Genomic DNA, 25,137 nt, shown 5'->3' with positions numbered 1-25,137 from the left:
TTCTAATATTTATTTCTACTTAACTGCCGAGAATTTATTCTATAAATCTAACTGAATCATCACCTTAGGGCACTTTATAACATTCTATTATTTGTAAGAAAAGCAACTGAAATATTGTTCATTATTATTTCAAATCAAATCGGTGGCGTTTGTTCCAGTCTCTGAGGTGGAGCTCTCCTGGCCTCTGCTGCCAGGGAATACGGAGGTTGCAGTTGTGTAGAATTGAGACCTTCCTATACCAGGTAACTCTTGGTTCCATTTAAATGCACCTCTTCCCTGGCAGAGGGGCATAAGAACCCACTTAAACACGCTTTGAATTCTTTTTGTCTTTTGTTTCTTCTGGATCCACTGCCTGCTTGATCTCACCCTCCCTCAAGACAAGTACAATCCAAGGTCCTTGCTGTAGCTGGGGGTTATGGCAGTTTGATGGGATAACTCTTCTTGCACTGCTGTGGCCACCAAATGCACAGCTAGTGTCTGAAGAAACAAGACAGGACTCGTCAAAAATGGTTCAGAATGCAGCTTGTCATGACAGTGAAAGTAACAGTTCTCTAAGACGAAACCGAGGAGGAGCGATGGGAGCAGGAGAAGGTGAGTTACAGAAATGTAACCTAAAACTACACAGCTGAGGTCCAGGCCTAAATGACGGGCAAATGTTGTAATGCTGCCCATGAAATCACGCGAGACTTGGTGAAGTTAATTCCTCTGTTTGAACAAGGACTACTTTGAAATAGTCTGAAAAAGCTAATGTTGTCTACACTTATAGGAAAAACTAGCTTCCTTGGGTGATGCATTCTAATGCCTCACAACCGTCATGATCACGAGTGGGAATCTCAGGGCAGCCACCTGTGAGTTGTGGACATGATCTAAAGTCAGTTTCCTAACCTGTAACATGGGCCAGAGATAGCACCTCTTATATAGTAGTAATCTATTATATAGGGTAATATTACCCTACATAATAGAACTCCATTATGTAATAGTGTGCTTGGGAAGATTAAAAAACATACTGCAAGCAGAGTTCTCAACAAATATTAGCTATTCTCATTACTGATCTGTTACAGCAGTGTTTTCAAGCTTATAAAATGTAAAGATCCATTTTAAAGGAAAACAATTCTAACAGACCTCAAGTTTTTATTCATATGATTTTAATACTTCTCAAATATGTATGAAAATAAAAAACCTAAACTCTGTATTTCTATAACTATTACGCAGCTATAAACAAGAATGTATTTATAAATTAAGCTCGAACCCATGAAATCAATAAAATTCAAATTAATAGTGTTAATTTAATGTTATTTTGTTGAAAATGGTACAAGGTGCTAGCACAAACTCTTTTGACATCTTTTGAGTTTGGCCTGCCTTAATTACCATGTGCTATGTTATACTTTCAATTCTTCCGTTATTTCAAGTCTATCTGAATTATTTTAAAACCGCACGTCTGAACACCAGATTGACATACAAAGTTCTCCTCCTTTTTTCTTAGCCTGAAGTTCAGAATGAATATAGTGGTAGACAACACTATTGAACAAGCACAACCACTGAAGCTGAGGTGCAAAGGCTCACTGAGAGATGGTCATCTAGGTGAGCCAGAGAGGGCTTCATTAAATTTTTTTTTTAGATAATCATCTAAATAAGTGAAAACACAGGATTAAAATATTCTCATGGAAAACTTGCAAACTTCCCACAGGAGCTAAACGGACCTCGGTTGAGAAACTTTAAATTAATATATCTTTGTTGAAATTGAATAATCATTTTTTAAAGTGCTGGGGATATAGCATTACATAATAGTTAAGCAATTTTCTTGATAAATTCCATGAGATCTACCAAGTGCAGAGCATCACTTTCCATTCTATACTTTTTCACTGAAAGCAAAAGACATTTCCTTCCCGGGGCAATAACAGCCCTTCCTGGCATACACATTAATCTGAGAACTCAGAAACTTTGACTCAGAATTCTGAATGCTAATGGTTGTGAGTGTAAAATGAAGTAATTTATGTGTCATAGCTAATTAAGATTACAGTGTTTCAAGGCACTTAAAATTCAAGTTCAAAGAAATTTTAGTGCTTTGGTCTGATAGTTGGTGTCAAGGAGCTTTTGAGAGTGCTTCCTGTCTACAGCAATTGGCATGCAGTAGCTCATTCACCATATCCTATAATTAAAATAGAATAAAACTTCACCCTTACTTCTTTGGAGTACTAAACTTTTTCAAAGATAATTTAGTCATGATTTGCTACAATTTTATAAAAAATGGAAAGCTTTTGTGGAACTTATTTGGTTAGGATCTTTTCATTAGGAAATGGCTTTGATTGAATTGAGCTGTATTTCTGATGTAGATGAAATATGCAAGCACGAGTAGAAAGGAAGAGACGGTAACCACACGGAGAAACAGCACAGCTTTATCCGCTAGAGCTAAAGACATTCTACTCTGAACTGGTGTATATACCATAACAATGTGGGCACATGTACACAAAGAACTATGTATAAGAATACTGATAGCAAAATATGCATAATAGTTGAAAACTGGAAATGACAATAATGTCCAAGACAGTACAATGGTTAAATAAATGTGGTCTATTCATATAATGGAAAATTGCACAACATGAAAATAAACAAATTACAACTACATACAACATGAATGAATTCCACAAACAGTATTGAGTGAAAGAAACCAGACACCAAATAATGCCTTCTGTATGATTTCATTTGTTTTACACTTAAAACAGGCAGACTAATCTGTAATGCTAGAAGTCAGGATAGTGCTTAAAACTTAAGGTAGAGGGGCTTCCCTCATGGCGCAGTGGTTGAGAATCTGCCTGCCGATGCAGGGGACACGGGTTCGAGCCCTGGTCTGGGAAGATCCCACATGCCGCAGAGCAACTGGGCCGGTGAGCCACAACTACTGAGCCTGCGCGTCTGGAGCCTGTGCTCCGCAACAAGAGAGGCCATGATAATGAGAGGCCCGCGCACCGCGATGAAGAGTGGCCCCCACTTGCCGCAACTGGAGAAAGCCCTCGCACAGAAACGAAGACCCAACACAGCCAAAAATAAATAAATAAATAAATAATAATTAAAAAAAAAAAAAAAAAAAAACTTAAGGTAGAGAGGGCTGATTGATGAGCTATGAGGGGGTTCTAATATGGTGGCAGTGTTTTATTATTGAACAATACTTACTGAGTGTTTATGACTGAGTTCCTTAAACACTCTAAATTTCACTGGTGCAATGGGATTATGTCCACCTCAAGAGGTCATTGTGAGGGTTAAATAACAATGTACGTAAAGTGATGCACATTATACCTGATATATAATAAATGCTCAAACAGCTGTAATTGTCATTGCTATTATTATCAGTGTTATGCTGTGCATACAATACATTTTGAAAACTTATAAAGGTAACCATGCTCTTAGAAGTGTTTTTTGAGTCTCCACTTGGTGTTATACAATTCTCAAACACTGAGGTACGTTCCTGAAAAGAGCCCTATGAAACGAGCTATAAGGGTGTTATTGAGGGCATTGTTTATTATAGTACATGTGTTCTTTTGGTAAGGAACTACAGAAGAAATTTCTTTCTGATCTCAACAGGAAAATAGTGTACTTCCCCTGAGAAATGCATTTTGATTACTGTCCAAGTTTAATCTTAAACGTATTGTGAATCCTCTAAATAGATGTATCTTTCTTCTTGGCCTTCTATCAGATCTGTGCTCTAACTTTATCAAATGTGAAGAGACAGGATACATTTTCTGGATAAATTCCATTTTCCTTAATTATTTGTTTTTATTTTGTTTTTCTCTAGTACTTACACAAGCTATCTGAAATTCTCTTTGGAGTAAGAGGAAGGTATAAGTTAATAAATGAAGAAAAAACAAATGACATTATGTTGCATTCAGTTAAGGAAATCTCTGCCAAGACAATGGTATTAACACAGTTGACGCTCCAGCAAAAATGTCTTGAATAAATGAATAAAAGAATGATTTGGAATTGGGGATGGCTCCATAAGGAAGTGGAATCTGAACAAGGTTTTGGGAAAATAAAAGTCTGTGGTATGAACAATGGGCTGGAAAGGATTGAAATTAGAGACAGAAGCAAGAATGGAGCTAAAGCCAGAATGACAATGTGAATGTGGTCAACAGAACATTCTATCAGAGTGCTCCAGAAGTACCGAGCAGTAGATGTTGGTTGATGATAGTGATGGGGGACCAGGGTAACAGCAGTAAAAATGGAGAATAAGGGGCAAATTCAAGTAAAAAATTAAAAGTCTTAGTGACGAATTACACAGAAAGTCCAAAAAATAAGAAATCAGGAGTGACTTCAAGATTGTTTTGTGCTTAGGAGAAGTATGAGAGTTTTGAGGTACAGCCAGCTAAAGAATAGGTAATCAAACAGCTCATGAGATGCATGTAGAAATCTAGAAAATTCATTCCTTTCGCTAATATAAATCATTTACAAATTTAGAATTTGCGAATTCTGACAATCTAGGTTTTGCATTCCGTACATTAAATCATTGAAATGTAAAAATGCTCTTTTTGGGTTAGGAGGAAGCAAAGACCAGTTAGGAGTGACCAACGGATAGAGAAGAGGGGAAAAAATTCCACTGTGATTTTAGTACCTTAAAGACAGAACAAAATATAAAAGCATGGTTTGTATTATAAAAGTCAACAAAACCATTGTTGCAATGATCTACAGTCATTATTTTTAATCGATCTGTTTATTCAAAACTATGTATTAAAATAAAGTACATGAAAGATGTAATAGTGGACAAACGGACATAGTCCTTGGGAACTTATAATATATAATGTATGTATGTAATATATATTATATATTGTATAATAGGTTATATTTTGGGAACACAAGCCTAAGTAAATACCTATATCTGAAAATAAGTCATAATTTCTATTAAAGGGTTTGAACTTATTGATAAAATGGCTTCCATTCTCTCTTGTGCCATATGAAAATATTTCCCACAAAAATACAAGTTGCTGTCTCTTCACGACTTTTTTTGGTAAATTTAAAATCACATTAATATTCACAAAGCAGCACTACTAAAATAATGAAGACTTCTTCCTTATTGATTTTTCTGAAAACTGCCTTCCATTTTCCTTTCACACTTCATCTATAATTGGGAAGGAAAACTACTAAATTGATAAATTCTACAAGGGGAGAATACATCTTGAATATGAAGTGTTATTACTGTTGACAGTCCAATAAGAGAGACACAATGGAAAAATTTACGGGAGTTCCTGAAATTGGTTGAAGCAATTTTCAACACACTGTATTTCATTCTTGGACAAAACTAAAGCTCTATTTCTTACACTTTTTTTAGAAGTCAATATATAACAGGCAGTAGATACTTATCCAAAAGTTACTTGGTGTTATCCAAGTCCATTTATCTTTAAAACTCAAGTATTTGAATTTTAGGACTTCTAATTGGGATGTCTGGCCATTTCATAATTCTAATAGGTTTATTTTACAGAGTACGTATTTTATAGAATATGGCAATAAACCTTCCATAGTTGCTTAAATGCCTTATGTCTTCAATCTGCCGATAGAACGTACCTGGTCGTTATACCTTATTAGGATACTACCTGTTTGCTGAGAAGACAGGGAAATTTTAATTAATTTAAATTAAATGACCTTGAGAACTCGCCTGCTTTGTTTTTCAGTTTCCCCAAGTTTCATTTGATTTTTGCATCTTTTTTTCCCCTGTGTTACAAAAGTTTCTCAGAAAAAGCTGGAACCACTTCCCTCAGTGTCTGCTTAGCCCTAGTAAAAAAGTAAATCTTATTTTTCCTTTGCTTGAAATACGTGTACCAATGAGTCCTTTCACTCAGCAGTCCTGAAGGTCCAGGATAAAAACTGCAGCTTGAGGTGGAGATGTTGAGACTGTATTTTTAAGAACATATCTTCATTCTGAAGGTGAGGAAGCCAAGTTTAAGTGAATTTCCCAGAGCAGAGCTAGGTTTAGAACTCAGAAGTTATACACAAATAGCATACCAACAATGAATGCTGGCCTCTTCATTCATATTTTTCTAAATTCTGCATTTTTTCCACTTTTGGACTTTATCCTTATTTTTGTCTACATATCATCACTGCAACCAATATCTATTTGAGGTCAGATTAGGTCAAGCGTACTCAGTAAATTGAGAAAATTATGCTCTGAGCACAAAATAAATTATTTTGTTCTTCGTAGTTTAAAAAATCATCTGGGGGGCTTCCCTGGTGGCGCAGTGGTTGAGAATCTGCCTGCCAATGCAGGGGACACGGGTTCGAGCCCTGGTCTGGGAAGATCCCACATGCCGCAGAGCAACTAGGCCTGTGAGCCACAACTACTGAGCCTGTGCTCTAGAGCCTGTGCTCCGCAACAAGAGAGGCCACGATAGTGAGAGGCCCGCGCACCGCGATGAAGAGTGGCCCCCGCTTGCCACAACTAGAGAAAGCCCTCGCACGGAAACGAAGACCCAACACAGCCAAAAATAAATAAATAAATAAATAAATAAATAAAATTTAAAAAAAATCATCTGGGGCATACTGTTAAATCTTAAATTATTTTAGTCTATATTTTTATGTTTTACATTGTGTTTGAAAACATTAAAATATGTGTCCCTTGAAGATATTTTTCGGAACAACTTTTCTTCCAGTACTGAAATTATAACAAGAACTGGATTATTTGGAGAAATTACAGTGGGTCTTTTTTCATGTGTGGTACCCTTCCTTCCTGTTATTCCTGAAAATACCCTCAGACACAACCCAAAACCATGTGCATTGTCCAGTCCATTGTTCACAAATAGTATATGTTGAGCAAGTGTTTGCTTAGTCTTGAAGAGGTAGAGGAAAAAGCCAATTGACCAGTTTGTAGAGAGGCTGGCCTTCAGTTGCTGGGAACTCTTTTTGTCCCTGTTATTCTCACATTTGGATAGCTTTGATGAGGTTACACTGACTACAGAATAAAGTTCAAATCTGGCTCTTGTCTACTCTTCCAATGTAATTCCCCACCCCGTCTGCCTCTGCCCTCACCCTCCACCCCAGGTGACAGATTCACCTGCCACTGGGCTGGTTAGGTGACACACCTGGATGAAGCAGTCCAGGGAAATGAACACATGCACTTGCTTGAGTGGTGGCTGAGGAGAACTGGAGAAGGTCCATGTGTCCAAGGTGGGACAGGGAGCTGCTAGTCAGCTCTGTCTACTGTTGCCTGCAAGAAGGAGGATCCAAGGTTGCTAGATCCTCTGCTTTTCTTTAAGAAAAGGCAGAGAGATAGCTATTCTAATTTTGCAACATCCTGATTTCTTTCTGACATTGGGCAGGGCATTTTTTATTCACTCTGCTGCCATGTTGGTGAACCATTTCCCATCCATTGACGGGCAGTGGGCGACTTGCTGAGCTGCACCCTAGCAATCCTGATTACTTGGACTTTTCTCAGAAAGCAGCATATTATCATGATGCTAAGCTTTGGTTCATGTTGTTTCCTCTACCTGCAATGGCCTCCTCCGCTTATTCACTTGCCAGTGCCCTACCCACCCATTCTTAAACACTGGCTCAAAGACAATTGTGGACAAGCATTTCCCAGCCTCCCTCCTCATCTGATTTCCAACAGCCCTGCAGAACTGTTCCTTTTTCCTGTGTTTCACTTCACATTGTTCATACACTGGGGGAGGTGCTCCACTGGAATAGGCTTAGCTGTGACCAGTACCCATCTCCCCCATGAGCATGTAAGATACATTTTCTTCCTCTTCACATCCTTGGTGCTTTATACTTGATGATTTATACACTGAACAACACCAAAATTGGCCAGTGCTTGTTGAAATAGCATATAGAGTAAAGGGTTCTCACAAACTTCCCTGCCTGCCTCCTCATCAGTCATCATTTCCTACCCATATCAGAGCAACAAAGCCCCAACAGTCTCAGTGATAATAGTCTACCGTTCAGATTTCAGAGTGACACCTGCTCTGAGACCATATTTTCATAACTAGCGGGGCCAATTTCTGCTGTCTCATGCAGTGTGAATATACACATGACCCTGCTCTCAGGTGGCTTCCATCCTGGGGGCAAGACCAGAGCATTTTATTTCAATACTGACCATCATTCAAGTACCCATTCAACTGGTTCTAAAAGCAGATCAGCCAACACTCCCCTTTCCCATCCTTCTATTTGTTAGTTGCAGAACCGGAGACCCAGGAAGTGAGGCAATTTATCCAAAGACACACAGCAAGTTAGTGTTAGAAGTGGCTGTCGAAATCGTTTTCAAATATCAGATGCAGTAAAAAATAAATAAATAAATAAAAAAGCTCCAAATAGCTATTTCTTTTCTCTTAAATGCAGCCAACAACTTCCTATCTCTACACACCCTACACACCCAATAGGCGCACACACACTCATATGCACACACACAAATGTTTTTAAACATTAGGGGTCAGCCACTCTCACCAGATTTTTATTTGTTTGATCTTTCCATCATTTTGTTTGGCACCATCTTAAGTTTTGAGGTGAAGTTGGCTCTCAGGCCACAGGCTTAGACTTGTTTTATATCATGGAACTTTAAAACATTTTGTTTCTAGAACAAAAAGCGATATAATTCAGTTATTGGCAAGTACTGGGGTAATTTTAATTTTCTTCTTCTATGCTTTTTTATATTTTCAATACAATGGTATGTTCTAATTTTATAATTGAAAAAAACAGGAAAATTTGTTTTTAAGAAGGAATACAAATATACAAATGGTCAGTCTAACTAATAATGGACATATCAAATTAACCATTTAACATATTACTCTATGGTCTACTTAGTTTTTAAAGTGGCCAAACTATGTATGACCTTAAAATGGCTGAACTAAATTCTATTACAATCGAGATTGAAGGATATTTAAACACAAATATATTTATGAGGCAATCGTGGGAAAATAAAATGTACCCACAAGAGCCCCACAGATTTTCATAGTTTGCACACAGGCAACTCTGCTCTGGTTCAGAGAGAATTGCTTCAAGGCGGGCTTTATGATTTCTTCTCAACAAATTATACTTGCCAGACTTCTAGGCCGAAGCCCCAGTTTTCTCATTTATAGAACGTGGACAATAAGGTCTACCTCTTCCTTTTCCCCCATGTCTGTTGGAGACACATCAGCTCTTAGAGGATAAAAACACAATAGAGACAGCAGGTTCTGTAACACTGAGTTAGAAAATATTTACGTTGTGTAGAGTTGGTTTGAGGGTGAGAAAGTGTTTTCACTATGTGGAAGAATCCTGAGAATATAGCAATATTCATTTATTAATTCAATAAATATTTTTGAGGTCTAAGTGCCAGACTCACACATAGGTCCTGTGACTCTGGGAATAGGAAAAGGTTCTTGCCCTTGTGGGATTTACAATCTAGTGGACAAGATAGATGATAAATAAGGAAATAAATAACAGGTAAGATAATTACATAATAATAGCCCAATTAATACAAATGATAGCATAGTCACATAATTATTTTACAGTTAACTACAAAAAATAATAGTGCTTAGTTCTATGAAGGAAACTGGGTGCTGTGATATAGAGTAACAGAAGGAAGCTATTTAACGATTGTGCTGACCATAAACATAATTCTTTGTAGGTCTTATATAGGTTGGGGTAGCTGTGTTTTGCCCTTTAAACACGGGAATTGAACGTTCAATGAGAAATTCTAATGAAACAAAATTGGCTGCAGTAAGAACTAATTACTAGTTACCTAAAAAGAAGCATTTTTTAGTATTAGGTACATTTTGTTTCTCTAGACTTAGCTCATCTTTTATCACATACATACACACAAGTAATCATTTTGCTTTCCAAGTTTTTCCAGCATCTTCGACTTTGTTGGAAATCTCAGAAAATTGCTGAACCTTTACTCAGTCCCTACTGAGCCATTATAAACCCATTTTGTGAAAGTAACAAGTAGAAGGATGGGTGGAAAAAAGAAAAACAAATTTTGTCACTTGTGAAATATGCCCAGATCCAACCTTCACTAACCCCATTGTGTAAAACATTCAGAATATTATTGAGAGAAAGCTTACAAGTGTAAATACACTTATTCTCAATGAAATCAACACCATCCGACTGATTTGTAACTATTCCCTTAATGCTGCTATAAACTTTATTGCAGTGAAAACACTGGTTCTACAGATTGCTTTCCTCTTCCTCAGGATGTGTTTGACCTTTGTGGCACTGCCACTATAAATCTCATGGCCCAACAACCCCTTGTCTGCAAGTGATTTCAAGCACTATCATAAAAATGAAACAGACAGACTTAATTTGAGTTCCAGACTTGAGGAAACTCAACTAAAATATTAGCATAATTTTGCTGAGGACAGAGGAAATTGTTAAAATGTGTGTATTAGAGAGTGTCTGCAACTCGATCCATCTTTTTTCTGGCTCTTGGGTGCCACCCAGTGATTAACTTAGCGGCGGTTTTCTGAAGGGATCTGTGGGGCACAGACAGCCACTGGTCACAGGAGACAGGGGCAGGGATGCTAGGGGTGGTAGGGGCTGAAGTCCTAAATTAAATTTAGGAATTAAAATAAATCTCTGTTTAGAGATTTTTGTCCCACCCAGAAAAATCTGGCCATTGATGATGTGTTCCTTCCAGACATCCAGACACTGTCGATGATCTGGTCCGTGAATAAGGAAAATCAGGTCTTTAAAACACAGACTGGGTGTACGGCCACCTGGGGGAGAAGCGCAGCAAGAAGCAACTAGCTGCCCCTTCGTAACCATCTTCGCCGTGCCTATCCCATGCTGTCCAGTCCCTCGCCCCAATTCTATCCTGAGGCGGAGCTTAAAAAACTCTCCTTTATAACCACAAAGACAGGAGGCTGATTCAACCAGGTGATTCTTTTCATCTCATACTTACTAGAGTGTTTCCTATCCTTATGATTCATGGGGTGGAGATAAGAACAAACACTGCCCTTAGCCTCGCACTCCACAAAAATCAACAGCCAGCCGGTGTTGTGTTTGCTGTTTTCAAACGGAGTTTTCTCTCCCTTTCTTGCATACAAATTTTGTGACACTTACATTTTACCAAAGATCTGTGTTGCTTTTTGGAGGTAAAGCAACATATACTCAACTTAATGGGCCTTTTGTTTTCCTCTAGAAAAATGTAATGAGCTTATAAAGAATACTACTCTATATATTATACATATTTTTATTTTTACTAGTATGTATCGTATATTACATATATTTTATTATATATTATGTAAAATATTACATTTTATTTATATTTATTATATGTGTAATATGTAATATTACCTACTTATTTTATCATTTGTCTTGTCTCTCCTGCACTAACTTCTTAAAGGTCCACCCAGACCAGGCCGAGGGCAGGGGTAAATCCTATACACAAGTATGAAGGTGAGATGGATTCCTCAAGCCGTTGTGTTTTGTCCTTGCTCAGCAGCTATCATCATGGTTACTGAGGGAGACAGGATCAGAGGACAGAGAGTTGAGAAAGAAAAAGGAAATATATCCTTCAAAGGACGAAGAAGGTCCCTATGAATGAGGTGGGAAGGGCGGACCGGGTTCTGGGATGGGAAACGAGCACTGGCATTGGTCGCCCAGTCTCCGCCAAGTACCTGTTCCCCAGCACCCCACCCCACCGCCGGCGCTCTGGCCGCTCCTTCTGCCCTGGATCTACGACTTGGCTGAATAAAGCCAAAGGGTGGTTGCAATGCTAACAGTAAGTCCAGATGTTGGCCCGAGGCAGGTGGGGACAGCGAGAGCTCGTCTGCAGGAACTAGAAACCACCAAGACGCCCGTGAGCTGAAGAAGAGATAGGTGCCAGGCAAACTGGGGACAGACGCAAAGAAGTTCACCCCAAAGAAACCTTTAGAGGAAGCCATGGACCTGTAGCCTTTCAATTCCGTGTGATTTGAAGGGCCTGGAAGTCCTCTCAGCCGGGTCTCTGTCCCACCTGCCTTTTCCTCCGGGTGGTCTTCCTGGTGCTTCAGGAGGAAAGAGGGAGGGGAACCATGTTCCCAGACCCTCTTAGCTATATGCTCCCTTCTCCCAAGGAGGCTGCTCTGTCAAAACCAAATTGATGATTAGGCCCGGACACTGGCCCAACAAAGAGGAGCGCAAGGCCCTCCTGATTCTAATTTCTCATGCTGGTATCACAGCAGCAGGAAGATGAAATGCTTTAGCTTATGATGGGATCATACTCTTTGGCCAATTTTAGGCATTTATGGACTGTTTACATACACCACGCACTGGGCCTATGCCATTTAAAACTTAAGATCTCTACATACCTATTATTAGTAGTACCCTTTTTCTTATATAGTTGTATAAACTGTAGCCAACAAGGTAAGTACTTGCCCAACCTGTGTTGCTGGTAACTAGCAGCTAGGATTCATCTGGCAATTTAACCCCAGAGCCTTTTAGTAGCTCATTTTTTGTTACAATACCTGAAATAACATATATTAGAAACTTTAAAAAATTGTAAATTAAAATGATTTGTCTTCATATGGATTAAACAAATAACCTAATCTTAATATAGATTAAATAAATATTAAATAAGCTCATTTCCATTTTTTAACACCATTATAGCACCATTGTTTTTGTAAATGCACTCTGACTTCGTATCAACTTACAAATATAATTTTGAAACACAACTAGCTGGTAAGTTGGGTACTATGTTCAAAATTTCCTGGGAAAACTTACCAAAATTGTTACTTACCACAAAATCTGATATTTTAAATCTGTAATTTCTGAGATCCATTCCAGCCCTGTTTATTTATATAAACGTTCATGAAGGTTAATTCTTTTACCTCATAACTGCTGGCAGTCAAGAGTGACTTAAATAGAAGCTTTGGATTCATCCAGCGCTTAAGTTAGTACCTCACTGAAGCCCCAGGTTTCTGTAGTTTAAATCATGAAAGAAATAACCTTACTCAGAGATTTTTAGCCTAGGCATTAGCAAGTCTCTGATTCTGAAATGAGACATCCAGTGCACATTTCATTTTTCACAGGCTTCATCCCCATGCATCCAACTAGAAGAAACTGGCCCCTAAGTCCATCCTCAAATAACTAATACATTAATATGTTGAGTGAAATTGTTTTATATTATCTAACTAGATGTCAAAAATAATGAGTTTGATTGGAGCATAACTATTATTTGTCCTTAAAAGTTATTGACCAAAACATCCATTTACTAGTTGATCACTGACAGCAGTGGCTCTCCTGGAATGAGATAGAAGATTCAACTGCCATCATATTAATGGATGAGTGTTTTTCCTGTTTGTTATTGGAGGAAAGAAAGATTCTAATTCATCTAAAAGCTTCAGTAGATTGTTGTACAAACTTTCAAAGGAAGAGCTGGACAAAGCCTCATTTCATATCATTTAAAAAAAAATGGACTGTGTCAAAAGGCCATCACTGCTATTCTAATACTCTGTGTTGCACTGTAACAGGAACTCAAAAGGAGAATGATATATACCAGATCGATGTTGAATTACACAAGTGGACCTGAAATCACAGAACAATACTGTGGTACCCGAATGCTCATCTGTGCTCTGGAAACAGACTCATTCCTGGGACTCAGGAAAGCCAGGAATTGGCTCCCTTTGGAGATGATCAGATCTCAAGGGCCCAAAAGGACTACTGCAAGACAGTCAAGGATGTTCAGGAAATAGAAGTTCAACTATCAGCAACTAACCCCAAGGTTTACAACTTTGGAACTGGACAAATGGACAAATGAGACAACCACACAAATATCCTCGGTCAGCCATTTTTTCACTGCTTTAGGGAAAGTATTTATGTTCCTCACGTCTGCTCAAATATCATGTCAAAGCTTTCCTTGACCACTGTCCCTTTCCGACAACTCTCTACTCCCTTATCCTGCTTCATTTGTCTTCAGAGCATGAATCGCCACCAAATATATTATTTATATATTTGTTTACTAACAGTTTCCATCAGTTAAGCTCTGCTTATTACATGTGGTCATGTAATAAGCATTCAGTAACTAACTGGTGGATGAATGAACTTTTGGGGGGGGGTCTCAATTTATCTCTCTGTAAAATCTTATTTGTCGAGATTAAGCAAGGCTTTTCCTCACACAGAGTGGGTACTTTTCTGCATATTTCTCACATGGGTTAGAGGAAGAACAGCTTTACTTCTAGAAATCTGTGAATCTTATATCCTCTAATCTACATCACCATGAACATCCAAACCACAGTCATATTCTTTTATGGTTCGTGGATAGATAAGATGGCCTATTCATTTAAGTCATTTAATCACTCAGCAAACATTTATGCAGCATATATGGGGCTATTCTGATGCTTTGAAGGTTCCTTGTAGCTTAGGGTCCTAGAATGCTCCTGAGATCAGACTGCTGTCTCTCTTGAGTTCAGCCTGAAAAACTGAAGCCAGCATCTACAGTGAGGGCCCTTTTTATTTTCCACAGCTTCTTGCTGGCATGAGAATTATGCTATTTTATCTTTCCCTTACTTAGAGTGAACCTCACTCCTTTATTAAGTTAATTCATCTAGAAAATCTTATTTTCCTACACGAAAATTACCCAAAGAATTTGACTTCAATTGAAGTAGCAGCAACACTTGTTCTAGCCCAACAGTCCTTAGCAAAACCTCTTGTTTGTAATAGAAACAGGCAAAATTAGTGAAGAAAGCAACCACTAAAATATGGTCTTGTCTTAAACACTCATGCAGCCATAAATCTGGATTGAGTTAGTCAAGGTACGTAGGCACCTGATGTGCATCTCAGCAAAACAGATTCTTTTTTTCATTTATGTGGAAAGAATTGCAGCATCATTCTCTTCCAACAATTGCTCTCATGATATCCTCAAGTCATTAGCACTCTCATCTGGCTAATTATTTCCTTCAGAAAGATGAGGGATGATGGTGACAACCTGGGCAAGCTACCCACGAATTCCTAAAATCCAGTTGATGGTTTTCGGAAACAATGGCACCTGAAAATCCGTAGGTTGTGAATAACTGGCCCTGATTTCATTTTAGTAGGTTAAGTCTGAGATGGAAAGGAAAGAAAGCATTGTGAACCATGTTGGCTGATTTATCAGAACACAAATTCATTCTGCAAAATTCCTATGGAGTCTTGGCCAAGATTTCTTAATCCACTATCATGGAAAAGAACATGCTTTTGACAAAGTCATGATGCTTTCCAATCTTTGCTTTTAAGCTAAGATATTCCAGATACCAAGATAATGCAATGGCCACCTTCAGCCAAAGCAGTTTACCCACAAGTGGAATGTTTTATGGCCAAAGTAACTCATGCATATCATTTGGCGATAGCTTTAACTTCTCTGGCAGTTTCTTTACTAACTACCGCTCCATAGAAAATACAAGATGCAGAATCTCAAAATCTTGAATAATCTTTTGATTTGGTTTGTCATTAGATGAACCAGAATTTATTTTATTATTAAAATGTCCAATGATAGTGGTGCAATATGATTTGGATATTCAGTGGTAGACTGAACACATTTGAATTTGCTATTGTTCTTTAGAGTTGTGGGTGGTTTTTCAGTCAGAAGCCCTTTGCCAAAGATACAGCAGAAAGGCGGGGATAGTCCAGATATAATTTTTGATCACTATGAATTTTAATACAAGGCCTTGGAAGCAACTGTAGAACTTCCTGATCCTGACAAAAATCATTTTGTCAACTTGTATTTGTGTCTGTGATTCCAGTCTGTCTGCTCTTTTCCTTGAATAATGAGTAATACACATTTTCTAGTGTTGTGCAGGAAAACATATTTCCAACACACTCGTATTAGGGCCCTCTCAAGATTTCTTGGTAATGCTAAAATGTTCTATAGCCGTAAGTTTTACATGTGGGCTCTACTTTGGGTATCAGTTTTCAAAGAAACACTGTTTTATATTAAAACAAAATTATTACAGAATAGAACCACGAATTTAAATGTATTTTAAGGATTAAACATGAGAGTTTGAAGAAATACTGACCTTGCCGTGCATCCCTTCTGGACAGGCCCTCAACTTAGGATCTATGCGATCCTCTTTCTACTGTTGGGGATATTAAGTAGGAAATGCTCAGAAGGACTGTTATATGCTAGAATGCGAGGGATAAGAAATCTTAAAGTGTTCCCAGACTTAGAAGTGAATGACCACTTCACAGTTTAGAAAACTCTCCTTAGACCACAATCCAACATCATGGAATGCCTTTTCCCTGCAGGCAATAATGAGGCTCTACAATGGTTGCCTTTTATGGAAGAAAAATGTGGTAGAAAGTAAATAGTACCAGAATGACATGAAACGCTTAGTTTGCTTTTGGAGAAGGTGCATCGTGGTTTATTCCCTCCCCCTTTATCTTGAATGAAGTAAATATTAATCGTTCTGGGGCAATGATTTAATGTCACTGTCACAGTTCTGATTTTATAGTTTTCTTTTTCCACTGATAGGTCAAATCAATGTAGGACTTTCTAAAATATTTCTGTGAGTTTATTTTCAGTTGATGCCATAACATAATTCACCCAGTTGTCCTGTAGAGACTTTGAATTCATCACAGCCCTAAATCTTCTCTTCTTCCTGCATGCTAAGGGTTGGCAACTTTTTCTGCAAAGGCCCAGATAGTAAAAATTTTAGGCGTTGCAAGCTATGAAGTCTCTGCTACCAACTCTACCAACACTCCTCAACTTTGTAGCAGGAAAACAGCTACAGACGATATGTAACAAACGGGCGTGGCTGTGTTCCAATAAAACTTTATTAACAACAATATGGAGGCAGGTGGGGAAGAGAGTAGACTTTAACTGAGGGCTGTGGTTCGCTGATACCTGTTCTATGCTCTTGCTTAGTGGAATACCGTCCATTCACTCCCTATGACCAAAGATCTCCCTCTCCATTCATATCCAAACAAAGATTAAGTCGATTATTTTACCTCCTATATTAGTTTTCTAGGGCTGTTGTAACAAATTATGATGAACTTGGTGGCTTAACACAACAGAATTTATTCTCTCACAGTTCTGGAGGCCAGAAGTTCAAAATCAAGGTGTTGGCAGGGCCATGCTCTCTCTGAAGGCTTGAGGGGCAGAGTCTTCCTTGCTTCGTCCTGGCTTCTTCCCAGCTTCTCTGGGCTGCAGGCAATCCTTGGCATTCCTTGGCTTGCAGCTGCATCATTCCAACCTCTGCCTGCATTGTCACATGTCCTCATGTCTGTCTCTGTGTTCAAACTTCCCTCTTCTTATGAGGACAACATTCATGTTGGATTACAGCCAATCCAATCCAGTATGGCTTCATCTTAACTTTATTACATCTGTAAAGACCTTATTTCTAAATAGTGTCACATTCACGGGTTCTGAATGGACATAAATTTTGGCGGGGGGGCACTTCCTACTTTCTAATCTGTCCTCTACTTTCTATCTCGCTACCACAGCCCTAATTCAGATCTTTATCACCCCTCACCTCTCATCTGATTATTCCAACAGCCTCCTAATAGGTCTTGCCTCCTACAATATCTAGAGTGATGTTTCTAAAATGCAAATTTCACCATGTCTCTCTCCTTTTAAAAATCCTTCTTGACCCTGTAATCTCAGTAGTGGTTCTCCTTCTTTTTGCCAACAAACATGATGGATGAGTTCCCTAGATGACAACAACCTGTTGGGTGTTCCACATGATGTGCAGACTAACTGCACCTCCACTCAATTAAATCTGCTTTAATTTATAGAGAAAAGTAAGTCATTTACATTATTACCATTGATGACATTACTTTCAAATCACCACTGATTGTGCCAAACAATGCTTTTCAACTCTATGGCTGAAAAATCACTGGGATTCTGGATACAAATTTCTTGATGGGACCTTACCAGCTCCTCTTTTTTCTCTTTGTCCTCAAACAACTGGCCAACTGTGCTGCCTCTCATTACTGTTTTACTCATACTCACTACTCTTGTCCTTTTTTCTGGAAAAATACAGACTCTGCCTTCAAGCAACTTAAAGATAACACGATCTCTGGACCTAGAGATTATCATACTAACTGAAGTAAGTCAAACAGAGAAAGACGAATATTGTATGATATCACTTACGTGTGGAATCTAAAAAATGATACAAATGAACTTATTTACAAAACAGAAACAGACTCGCAGACTTAGGAAACAAACATGGTCACCAAAGGGGAACGGGGGGGGGGATAAATTAGGAGGTTGGGATTAACATATACACACTACTATATATAAAATAGATAAACAACAAGGACCTACTGTATAGCACAGAGAACTCTACTCAATACTCTGTAATAACCTAAATGGGAAAAGAATCCAAAAAAGAATAGATATATGTATATTTATAACTAAATCACTTTGCTGTACACCTGAAACTAACATATTGCAAATCAACTATACTCCAATATAAAATAAAAATTTGGAAAAAAAAATGATGGTTTTAGAGGACAATGTATGAAAATATAAAGCAAATAAAGCTAATTTTTGCTTATCTGAAAAAAAAAAAAGATAACACGTTCTCACTCTATCCTTGTGAATTGGAAGTTCATTGGTATAGTTGCACAAGTCCAACAAGTACAAGTGTACGTTGGGGAATAATGTGAGCAGGTACCTGAATCAGGTCTATCCTGGAAAACCCAGGACACATGGCTGCCCTAAGAAAATATAACAATATACTAACAGTTTTTTAAAATGTATTTCCCAAATTTTCTTCAATGAAGAGATGCTATCATAAAAGAATATGGTAGCCAGAAGTCTGTCTCCTGGTCTCAGTCGCTCTCAGCACTAGATCAGTTTTCTCTATGCCAGGACAGTTTCCCTCAAAAGAAAATCTCATCACTTGCTCCTTACTGTCTTCTGAGTAAGGCCCTTATTTTTAATATGTTAAACAAGACCCTTCATGGCTTGTTCCTGCCAATGTGTCAATCGCCTGGGAGGTGAGCCCAGGGTCTGGCCCTCAGTATTTCCTGAGAAATATTTATTGAATGAATGAATCAATAAATGAATGACTACATGGAAATTTTACAACTTCCAGAAAATACTTTAAAGTAAGCTATAGTTTATTTCGTCACAAATAAGTCCGTTTGTTGGAGGAGGTCATCAAGAGGATGTGACCACTGGTTGACCCTGGAGCTGGACCCAGGTAATCAGAGGCTCCTCACGCTTCCCCTGTCTTTGGAATGTACGCTCTACCTACTGTTCCCACAGTGGGAGCCGTTCCAAGGACACAGCCTTGGGAGAGTAAGGTGCTGTTGAGACCATCTGGATTGAATACATGACTGAACCCCCTTAAAGCCTCTCTATAAACTTTTAAGATTTGGTGGGCAAGTACAGAAAACTACTCATTTTGCGGCCACTCAAGACCAGCCTCATAAGTTCGTTTGCTTATTAAACCTACCACCTACCAACCTGGAATGGTCTGCCTCTTTCTTGGGTCTCTCCCTGCCCTCTGTGTTTGGGGACCAGTTTCAGATTACACCTAGGAAGCTCCCGGAGGTCATGACCCAACACCCTTTGGACAGATGAGGAAAGTAAAACATAAAGAAACTAAATAACTTGCCAAAAGTCACACAACGTGAACTCTAGGTATTTCTGACTTCAAATCCTGCTCCATAAAAGAATAATACATCTATTTTACTTTATCATTTTAAGTGTTCTAACCAAGGTATGCTGCTATAGTCAACTGTAGACTTTCAAAAATCACTGGCCTGTTAGTAAGCTTCTGTAAGTTTGACATAAGAAACATCTAATGGGCCCCATAAGATACATTCTGCACTTTTAACCACTGAATACATGGAAAGTAATCGTTTATGTTCAATTCATTCATTCATTCATTATAAAACTGTTAATAATCGAATGACCATGTCTCTACCTGGACTTTATAATGTATAAACATCATGGCTAAGTTACATGATGTTCAAAGGTTTGAAAACATGGTGCACAAAAGTACATTTTCTCCTTCAGTTTCTACTTTAGCACCTGCTTGACAGTTCTTTATTATTTAATGTTATTAAGGTTCTTAGGTAAAAAATAGTTGCATGCCTTCCTCTGGTTGTGACTAATGCTCTAACAGTGGTTCTAAGAAAGATAGGACTTGTCTGAAGATGATGATGATGCAAAGATAAATGTCTAGTAACTTGTCAAATTAAAGGAGAACAACTGTAGACCATCAAATAAACTATATTGTACAAGTTATCAAAAGAAACTGAACCCAAAACTGACACGATCTCTGATTACTACTCAATGCTAAGATTACACAGTCAAGGGAAAAATACAAAAGTAAATATTTTCTCCTAGTGTTGGAGAAAAAGAAATGAAACAGGTTTAGAAAAACGTATTTTTTATTTGGATAGGTAGCAGCACACAAAAATCAGCATTATTATTTTTTTCTGTCTTGATAGAGAAATCAAGCTGCTTTGTGCTGTAGACATAAGCTTCATGTCAGTTTGCCAACAGCATTGTAGAGCACTGTAGGGAATACTGTAGTGAGCCTTGCTCTTGTGGGTGGATAAAAAAAGAGGAATGTAGAGACCAAACTCCCTCAGCTTCCCTTCTTACTTCCTGGCCTTCCTGTTCTCAAAATTTCCCTGCATCTTCATCCAGCTTCTCCCCCACTTCACCTCTTCCTCCTATTCCATTCTAATCTCTCTACCTAATCCCTTGTTCCCATCCTGAAACACTGCTGAATCAATTAACTGGCCCCCACCCCGTCTCCACTCACGTTTGTTAACATTTCCCCTCTTCAAAAGTCCCTTCCATTCACCCTGCCAACATGCTATTGTTTTCCTATCCAAACACGGCTTTCTCTTGATCCTGCCATTCTCTCCAACTCTCCCGGGCTTCCGTTGTTCCTCCTTTGGGCCACGGCCAAACTTCTGGAAAGATGATTGTCCACCACAGTTGCCCAGCACCTACTCACATCACTGATCCGATTCTCCCAATTTCTTGAAATATCTCACTTCAAAACTCACTTACTGGGACTTCCCTGGTGGCACAGTGGTTAAGAATCCGCCTGCCAATTCAGGGGACACGGGTTCAAGCCCTGGTCCGGGAAGATCCCACATGCCGCAGAGCAAAGAAGCCCATGAGCCACAACGCGCCTAGAGCCCATGCTCCGCAACAAAAGAAACCACTGCAGTGAGAAGCCCGCGCACCGCAATGAAGAGTAGCCCCCGCTCACCACAACTAGAGAAAGCCCATGCGCAGCAATGAAGACCCAAAGCAGCCAAAAAATAAATAAATAAATAAAAAACTCATTTACTTTGGCTTATATATGACTCTAACTCATCTCTCCTGCTTCTCTTACTTCTCTGACCATGCCTCCTCTGTCTCTTCTTCCACATGACATTCTTTCTCTACATGAATGTAGTCTGTAAGGATCTGTCTTGGCTCCTCCACATCTGTCTCTGGGGCCATTTCCTTCCTTCCTTCCTTCCTTCCTTCCTTCCTTCCTTCCTTCCTTCCTTCCTTCCTCTTTCTTTGATTCAGCAATCTCATCCAGTCGCAACTATGAATCCATATAGGTAAATAGCAAATCTTCTGCTTTTTGTTTTTAAATTTTTATTTTATATTGGACTATAGTTGATTTACAATGTTGTGTCAGTTGCAGGTGTGCAGCAAAGTGATTCAGTTATACATATACATATGTCTATTCTTATTCAAATTTCTTTAATTGCTTTTCTTCACTCTGGACATGTGTTTCCCTCTGTCTCCTGGATATGTTTATTTTAATGTTCTAAGTTGATCTTAAGTTCATTCTTTAATTCATTTATTCAATCGTTCACTCAATATATATTTATGAAGTGCCTACTATGTTAGCTAAGGTGAGAGTTAAGCTGCTATCCAAGTACAATGACTTTCATAAGGCAGAAGTTCATCTTTCTCTTATTTCACAAGTCGGTGCAACACCTATTTCTACAAAGTCATTCAGAAACCCAGGACTCTTCCACCTTGCAGTTCTGTCCCCCTAAAGTGTTGTCTACGTATATAGGGCCAGAGCTGGATCACTTTCCTGTAAGCATGCGAAAAGGAGACAAAGGAAATGGAAGAGGGCATGCCCAGTGTTTGAAGACCAAGCACCAGAGTGGTCTGTATTGCTCCAGCTCACATGTCATTACCCTGACTTAGTCATGTCACCACACTGAATGTGGAAGGAAGGCTGAGTCTTCAGCAGGATGTCCCTGTTGCTATGGAAGAAGGGAAAACAGGTTTTTTGGGGGACAGGCATCTAGTGATCTGTCACTCCTACTGGGACTAGGCATTGTGCCAAGCATTGAAATTCACTGTTTGGAATAATTCTCATTATATTTCCTTCCAAATTTGGTTTTTGTTCAGTATTTTATATTTCTATGGATGGCACTATCATCCACACTTCTTAAATAACCAAGATATCTTTCTTTATTGAAGTATATTGATTTACAATATTATATTAGTTTCAGGTATACAACATAGTGACTCAATATTCCCAAGATATCTTTAATGCTTAATCAACATTTCCTAACTCCCTCCTTGTAACAGCTACAATTTTCCAAAGTATTATGTCGTCTTCCTCTGTTATATTTCTAGCTTAACCCCATCCTTTTCTATTTGCCTTAATACTTTTAAATAGTGTTCGTTACCATTTTTTTAAAAAGGCTCCTAACTTATATCCTGTGTCCCATCTTGCTCTGCTCTCATTCATTTTGTATACCCTGCAGTAGTCTCTCTGAAGCAAGAATATAAAGGAAGAGTATGGACTCCTCAGAATGGCATACCAAGTCTATAAGAAGGATGTGTGTCTTGTCTGGGACTGGGGACTGGCTTCAGTCATCTTCCCCACCCATTTCGCTGGCTCTGAGATCTCCTACTTTGAGTCATGGTACATGCTCCATATTATCCTCCTCTGCACATCTATTCCTGTTTTTCTCCTGGTGGCAATGCCCTTCTAGATCCACAAATCCAACCACTATCAATATTTCAAGGCCCAGTTTAAATTCCACCTTTTCCAAAAAGCTTTCTTTGTTTCTTTTAGGAAAAAAATTCTCTCTCTGTCCTCAGATCTTCTGTAAAACTTTACATTTACCTCACTTGTGGTACTTAACTCTTTATTTATTATATTATAGCTTATAGGTACATGTCTTATCCTCCATGGTAATCTCCTCAATTTGTGGATGAAGGCTGTGTATTCCACTTAGGTTCTAGTATAATTCTGGGCACACAATGCATGTTTAACAGATATCAGTTTAACAAATGAATGTTTGAAGAATCAGTTATCAGAGTATGGTAAATGCAGAGAGTCTATTAGGAAAATAAGTCATTTTGACTGAAGGATTGATAGACTGTTACTTCTGGAACTGATTTCCACTCAGTTAAAATATTGGTAAGACATTTAGGAAGACACATTTGTAGTAATAGCAATCGGTATCTTCGTCTTTTTACTTAGTAACAGAGATACAGGTTTTAAAGAATCATCATGAAAGTATTTTCCCCAACAAGACATACTTCCCTTATGATTATCTAAGATGCTTGTGAGGTCCTAAGTTTTAGAACTATTGAGGGTTTTTTTTCCTTTGCACTACGTTTTCCAGTTAAGCCTAAAAATATTGAAATAATTTTCATTCTAATTATTATGTGGAATTTCCAGTCACAGTCAGAAGTAAGGCTATGAAAACTCTTACTAGAAAGACCCTTTTCATAGTATTTTCCAATTGCATTTTTATAGCCTGGAGATGTTACAATTCTTAAGATAATTTTCCCCCAAAGTCCAACATTTTACCAAGCAAGAACTCCAACTCTTTTGACATTTATGTATCCGAAGCACTGGTAAAATGAAACTAACATTTACTTGTAGCAATTCTACATTTGCCTTTTGGAGTTAGGACAACACTTTAAAGTGGCAGGATCTCATAAATGTTTCATGGAAAATAAGGGAAACATGCTATAAAAATCACCAAACCATGAGATAAGAGGAAGAGGAAAGAGTGGGTGATCAATGAAGCCCTCTGGGATGATTGTGGAATAAGTTCTTTTAAATATTGTCCATATTTTCACAACTGATAAGCAACTTTCTGACCATCCATTAGATAATTCTGGAAATTGCTTTAACCCTTTCAATAATGATACCTCCATTATCTACAAAGAAAAATCTTGTCCTTTTTATTCTTGAATCCCACACTTCAATTAGAGTGGCTCCTTATTCACTGTGAAATCTTGGCAAGTTACTTTACCCTCTCTAAGCTTCAGTATAAATACCTATGAAAATGTCCATAATAGAGGTTTCTGTTACATTGATGATGGTGGGTACATAAACTTTGATTATTTTTGAATGTTTGAAATATTTTATTATAAATTTAATATGTGGCTAAAATATGCAAGGGGTATAAAATATAAGATTATGAATGCACACTACCCAATTCCGCACTTGGTTTAATAACTGATCATTATTATTGCTAATAGTGATGCTGCTACAGATGATGATTACTGTATTTCTTTAGCAATAGTTATGTACAGAGGCATGTATTGGGCATTGGCGGGAGCAGGGAGAGACGACAGTGATTAAAAAAATAATAAGACCTAATTATTAGAGAAACGCAAATCAGAACTACAGTGAGGTACCACCTCACATCAGCCAGAATGGTCATCATCAAAAAGTCTATAAATAATAAATGCTGGAGAGGGTGTGGAGAAAAAGGAACCCTCCTACACTGTTGGTGGGAACGTAAATTGGTACAGCCACTACAGAGAACAGTATGGAGGTTCCTTAAAAAACTAAAAATAGAACTACCATATGATCCAGCAATCCTATGCCTGGGCATATACCCTGAGAAAACTAATTTGAAAAGATACATGCACCCCAGTGTTCATAGCAGCACTATTTACAATAGCCAGGACATGGAAACAACCTAAGTGTCCATCAACAGATGAATGGATAAAGAAGATGTGGTATATATATGCAATGGAATACTACTCAGTCATAAAAAAGAATGAAATAATGCCATTTTCAGCAACATGGATGGACCTAGAGATTATCATAGTAAGTGAAGTAAATCAGACAAAGAAAGACAAATATCACATGATATCACTTATATGTGGAATCTTAAAAAGTGATACAAATGAACTTATTTACAAAACAGAAATAGTCTCACAGACATAGAAAACAAACTTACGGTTACCAAATGGGAAAGGTGGGGAGGGATAAATTAGGAGTTTGGGATTAAAATATGTACACTACTATATATAAAATAGAT

Source organism: Balaenoptera musculus, chromosome 17, assembly GCF_009873245.2.
Source record: "Balaenoptera musculus isolate JJ_BM4_2016_0621 chromosome 17, mBalMus1.pri.v3, whole genome shotgun sequence".
NCBI lineage: Eukaryota > Metazoa > Chordata > Mammalia > Artiodactyla > Balaenopteridae > Balaenoptera > Balaenoptera musculus.
This window is presented reverse-complemented; position numbering follows the sequence as displayed.